Below are 6278 nucleotides of genomic sequence, written 5' to 3'. Positions count from 1 at the left end.
CAGTCCTTTCATACAGACCACTATAGGTGGTTCCGACTCGTAGGTGACCCGCGATTAATTGCTTAGTCTTCACGTGATCGTAACACTTGAGCGTATTTATTTACACCTAGTCATGTCGTACATACCACTTTAGGTGGTTCCGACTCGTGTGCAAGTATATTTGTTGAGATGTGGATTTGAGCCTTACAGGTCACGTTAGGTGACTCCCGCTAGATGGATGAGCTCTAGATTCAGCCGTACAGGTCACGTTAGGTGACCCAGCTGACATATCATTTTGCATTGATTTATATCACTTGGCTTACATATTTTTATGCTAAGATATTTGACATGGAATATATGAGGATTTTGCTATTCTAAGCATGGTTGTGGTATAGATATGTATTCTATTTTCTGGGAAATTATACAGGTTTTACGGCGAGCGGTTACTATCTTTGATATTGAAATGGTTTTGAAAAGCTTTGTTTTTGCCCACTCACACTTTCTGTTTGGAGTGCTTATTGGTGGCTTGCGAGGAATCCACAACAGCTCTGACAGATTATCACCATTGTAGGATCACCTTTGGTGTTGTATAATTAGTATTCGTCCTACTGGACTGCACTTAGGTTACTTATGCTCTGGCTATGAATTCACACTTATTTTCGTCTTGCACTTATTCTTATCTAGTGCTCTAGTTAGTTCGGTTTTTATTTATTCGCATTTCTTATATTATTATTGCTTCCGCACTGTGCACATGGCTACGTCACCCTCACGTGACGGCCAGTATGCCTTGATTTCGGTCGAGGTGTGTCATTTTCGTATCAGAGCCTAGGTTCAGTAATCCTGCATATCGTGTGAATATTCTAATTATTTTGATGTTTTCTGTCAGAACTATGTCGCCTCATAGAGAGCCACATTCCTCAACTGGGTCTAGTTTCCCTGATATTGTTCAGTTAGGAGAAGCTATAGCCAATGTTATTCAGTCTTCGCTTCGCCCTACCCAGAGGACTCCTCTGGAGATTATGTATAATTTGAAGTTGGATAAGTTTGAGGGTAATGAAGGATATGAGGGAGCTGAGCAGTGGCTCAATCATCTTGAGAAGACTTTCTGTTTGATGCATAGGTAGGGAAATCTCCCTAAGGATAGGTGGGTCAAGATGACTACCTGGTTTTTAGGTCTAGAGCCTGCATCCTGGTGGAGACAAGAGTCTTATCAGTTAGCACTAGAATATTTCAGAAGAGATTTATTCCTCCAGAGCATATAGATCGCAAGAAGCAAGAATTTACGCATCTGAAACAGGGGAAGATGATAGCTAACTAGTACTACAGAAGGTTTACTGATTTGTCTTTCTATCACCTAGAGATTGCTGCTAATCTAGTTGAGATGCTCCATCGTTTTAAGTTGGGTACTCGAAAGAAGTGGTGCTCTATAACGACCACGACTCTCTGTGCTACTTACCAGGAGTTTTATGAGATTTTTCTTTGAATTGAAGATTCAGAGAATATGCCTAGTGAGAGTGAGGATGAAGAAAAAGATGGAAATCAGAAGAAAGATGGTAAAAGTAAAGGTCAATCATCTTTGGGACTTCAGAAGACTCAAAGCTTTAAGAGAGATAGAGCTAGTTCCAGTTCTTCCAATGGGAGTTGGGGCTCCACTGGTCAGAGGAGAGGTGGGAGATTTTCAAGAGGTCCTCGTTTTCAGAGACAGAGGGATTCTAGTGGCACAGGAGCACCTTTATGTCATAGGTGTAATAATAAGCATTTTGGGGAGTGTAGGCGAGGCAATAACGGATGTAATACTTGTGGTCAATTGGGGCATTGTGTTATGCATTGTCCTCAGAATCAGCAGAGGCCCCAGCAGCCTTCCTTACCACCACTAGTATCGATCTAGCAAGTTCCAGGATCTAGCAGTTATGGTCAAACTGGTCATGGGGGTGCTTATCATTATCAGGGCGATGTAGCTCTTTATTCTGCAGGGCAGTATCAGTATCCGTAAAATCCATATTATCAAAGTGGTTACCCTCAATATCTTGGAGGTTATACGTCGTATCATCCCTATTCAGCAGGTGGATCTCAATGGTATCTTGGAGGACAGTCCCAGTACGTGGAGGTTGCTTCTAGTAGTGCTAGACCATCGAGGCAGCCTAGTCAGCCAAGTCAGGGGCGTAGTGTGCAAGGACGAGGTAATCAGGCTAGCAGAGGTCGAGAAGGACGACAGCAGGCTCAGGAACGTTTTCACCACATTACACTGCAGGATACTCAGAATAATCCTGATTTGATCATGGGTACGTTGAACATTCTTGGTCATTTTGCTAGAGTATTAATTGATTATGGTGCTACGCATTCTGTTATTTCTCATATATTTGCTCAGTTGACATAACCTCATCCCACACCTCTTGGGTATGATATAGAGTTTGCAATGCCTAGAGGGGAGACTTGTTATATTAGTTATGTGTATCCAGGATATCCAATGATAGTGGAAGATATAGTTATGCTAGCTGACCTCATCCCTTTAGATATTGTTGATTTTGATGTGATTTTAGGCACAGACTGGTAGCATTACAATTGTGCCAATATAGATTGCTATGGGAAGTCAGTTATTTTTCGTCGTCCTGGATTACCTGAGGTTACATTTGTGGGTGAGAGTAGTGGGGTGAGGCACGGTGTTATTTCTACCATGACAGCTAAAAAGTTGTTAACGAAAGGTTGTCAGGGATATTTGGCTCATGTGGTGCTGAACGATAATGTTCTTAACAATGTGGAGGATGTGCGAGTAGTCAGGCATTTTCCTGATGTGTTCCCTGATGATTTACCTGGATTGCCGCCAGACCGAGATGTGGAGTTCACTATTGATTTGCTTCCAAGTATAGACCCTATATCTTTAACTCCTTATCGAATGGCTCCTGCTAAATTGAGGGAATTGAAAATCCAGTTGCAGGAATTAGTTGATAAGGGTTTTATTTAGCCTAGTACTTCACCCTGGGGAGCTTAAGTTTTATTCGTTCAAAAGAAAGACGGGAATTTGAGGCTATGTATTGACTATCAGCATTTGAATCAGGCAACGATTAAAAATTATTATCCGTTGCCGCTTATAGATGACTTGTTTCATCAGCTTCAAGGCGCCTGCGTGTTTTCTAAGATTGACTTGAGGTCTGGTTACTATCAATTGAAGATTAAAAGTAAGGATGTTCCTAAGACAGTTTTTAGGACTCAATATGGTCATTATGAGTTTCTTGTGTTGCCATTCGGGTTGATTAATGCACATGCAACTTTTATGGATTTGATGAATCGAGTATTCCAGCCATATTTAGACAGGTTTGTCATTGTCTTTATCGATGATATTCTGGTGTACTCTAAGTCTAAAGCAGAGCATGTTCGACATCTCACTTTGGTGTTAAAGAGATTGAGGGAACACCAATTGTATGCTATGTTTAGCAAATGCCAATTTTGGTTAGATCAAATGGCATTTTTGGGACATGTTATATCCGCCCAAGGTATTTTGGTGGACCCTCAAAAGGTATCTGCTGTTGAGAATTGGGAGCAGCACGAGCCGTCACGGAGGTACGGAGTTTCCTTGGTCTAGTAGGTTATTATCAACAGTTTGTTAAAGATTTTTCAGTTATTGCATGACCACTAACAAGGTTGACAAGGAACGATGTTAAATTTGAGTGGGACGATAATTGTGAGCAAAGCGTCTAGCAGTTGAAGTATTGTCTCACTCATGCACCTGTTTTGGCGCTCCCAGATGATAGTGGTAATTTCGAGATCTACAGTGATGCTTCTTTGAATGGTCTGGGTTGTGTGTTGATGCAGCATGGTAGCGTGATTGCTTATGCTTCGCGACAATTGAAACCTCATGAGATGAATTATCCTACTCATGACCTTGAATTAGTAACCATTATTTTTGCCCTGAAGATTTGGAGACATTACCTTTATGGTGAAAAATGTAAGATTTTTACATATCATAAAAGTCTTCAGTATCTTTTCACTCAGAGGGATCTTAATCTTCGTCAGCGTAGGTGGATATAATTATTCAGTGATTATGATTGCATGATTGAGTATCACCCTGGTCGTGCAAATGTGGTGGCAGACGCACTTAGTAGGAAGTCTCAAGGCCGAATTAATGCTTTATACACTAGTCATATCCTTCTTCTTGCATACTTGAGGGCCGCTGCAGTGAAGTTAGGAAAATTGGGAGGAAGCTTTACTTGATAATTTTCAGGTCAGGCCAATTTTAATTGATCGTGTGCTCGAGGCTTAAATGAATGATGAAGAAATCCAGGAGTCATTTGAAGCAAGAAGTCAGGGGAAGAAGAAAGATCTAAGGATTCGAGAGTCTGACGGTATGCTTATGTAGGAGAACCGAATGTATGTGCCGAATAATGCAAAGTTAAAAAAAGGAAATTCTTGATGAAGCGCATATTTCAGCATAGGCAATGCATCCTGGAGGTACTAAAATGTATCATACCATTCGACCATTTTATTATTAGCCGGGTATGAAGAGAGAAATTGCTGAGTATGTGTGCCATTTGTCAGCAGATTAAAGCTGAAAGGAAAAGGCCATTTGGATTGATGCAGTCGCTTCCTATTCCACAGTGGAAATGGCAAAACATTACCATGGATTTCATGTACAAGTTTCCTCGTACACGAAATGGTTATGATGGCATTTGGGTGATAGTTGATCTGCTTACTAAATCAGTGCATTTTATTCTAGTGAGGGAGAAATATTCTTTAAGCCAATTAGCTAAATTATTCATATCAAAGATTATTAAATACCATGGGGTTCCGGTTAGTATCATTTCAGATCGGGATTCTAGGTTCACTTCTAAGTTCTGGGTGGCGTTTCATGAGGCTCTGGATTCAAGATTACTTTATAGTACAGTATATCATCCTCAGATAGATGAGCAATCTGAAAGGACTATTCAAACACTAGAGGATATGATAAGATCTTTTGTCTTACAATTTGGTGACGTTTGGCATCAGCGGTTAGATTTGATGGAGTTTGCCTACAATAACAACTACCATTCGAGCATTGGTATGTCACCTTTCGAGGCACTTTATAGTAAGTCTTGTCGTACGCCATTATGCTGGTCGGAGGTTGGTGACAGAGTATTGGTGGCCCCTGAGATTTTAGATAAGACTACTCAGAATGTTCAGGTAATTAAGTCTAACCTGAAAGCGGCCCAGGATCGACAAAAGAGTTTGGCAGACAAGCATGCCACTGACTGGGTGTATAACATTGGTGATTGGGTGTTTCTAAAGTTGTCACCGTGGAGAGGTGTTGTACGGTTTGGGACCAAAGGTAAGCTAAATCCTAGGTATATTGGACCGTGTCGGATCACCGAGTGAGTCGGTGAAGTTGCTTACAGGCTTGAGTTGCCTCCAGAGTTGTCTAAAGTGCTCGATGCTTCGTCATTATATTTCAGATCTGTCACATGTGATACCTCATTAACCATTGGAAATTAACCCAGATTTGACTTATGATGAGGAACCAGTGACAATTTTGGATTGGAAAGATAAAGTTATGAGGAATAAGACAATGTGTTTAGTGAAAGTTTTGTGGAGGAATCACTCAGTGGAGGAAGCTACCTGAGAGACAGAGGAGCACATGAAAGAGATGTATCCACGCTTGTTTTATGATTATTAGAGGTTTGTTTGTTGTTGTGTGAATTTCGGGGTTAAATTTTCTTAAGGGGGTAGGTTGTGATAGCCCATCCCGAATGGGTATATTATTCTATCCTCGATAGCGTGAAATGACTTGTATACCCTTGGACATTAGATCGTGTTGTGACATGCATTTTGGTTATGGTCCAATTCATGTTTTCCTTAGTTTTTGGAATCAATTAGAACTTAGGTTTTATTTTATTTTCTTTTATTTTGGTTGGCTGCCATCTGAACCACACACACACACACATCCATACCACTCTCCCGTTGACTTTCTGTCCTCCCTCTCGGATTTCTTTCCATTTCCATACAATTGTACGGACAATTTCTCAAACTACTTGAGCATTCACGGATCGAGGTTGTGGTTGGTGTTTTTGGACTCCTTGCAAGCTCAGAAGTCGATCTTTACTCGTAGTTGGACGTGAGAACTTCGAAAGCTCGGGAACCAGGAAACCCTAATGAGGTGCATTGTTCATCCATCATGATCGAGTAGGTTTTGTCGAGTTTGAAGGTGTTAGAGAGCCTTAGAACTTCTTCACGAAGCTTAGGGAAGAATTTTGGAAGGTTTTGGCCGTTAGGAAGCTCGGGTTTGACAAGTTGCAAAGGTGGTCGATTTATCATGATTTTTCTGGCGAGAT

General features: G+C 41.0%; 1 pseudogene; it reads left to right on the top strand.

Annotated features, from left to right (window-relative positions):
• The first annotated feature begins 1529 nt into the window (after positions 1 to 1529).
• LOC148699385 (uncharacterized) lies at positions 1530 to 4188 on the top strand (annotated as a pseudogene).
• The last annotated feature ends 2090 nt before the right edge of the window (positions 4189 to 6278 follow it).

The sequence above is a fragment of the Pyrus communis genome, chromosome 1 (genome assembly GCF_041283825.1).
Source record: "Pyrus communis isolate YQ-2024b chromosome 1, ASM4128382v1, whole genome shotgun sequence".
Lineage (NCBI taxonomy): Eukaryota > Viridiplantae > Streptophyta > Magnoliopsida > Rosales > Rosaceae > Pyrus > Pyrus communis.
Note: the sequence above shows the minus strand (reverse complement) of the source record. Positions and strands in the feature narration are given on the sequence as shown.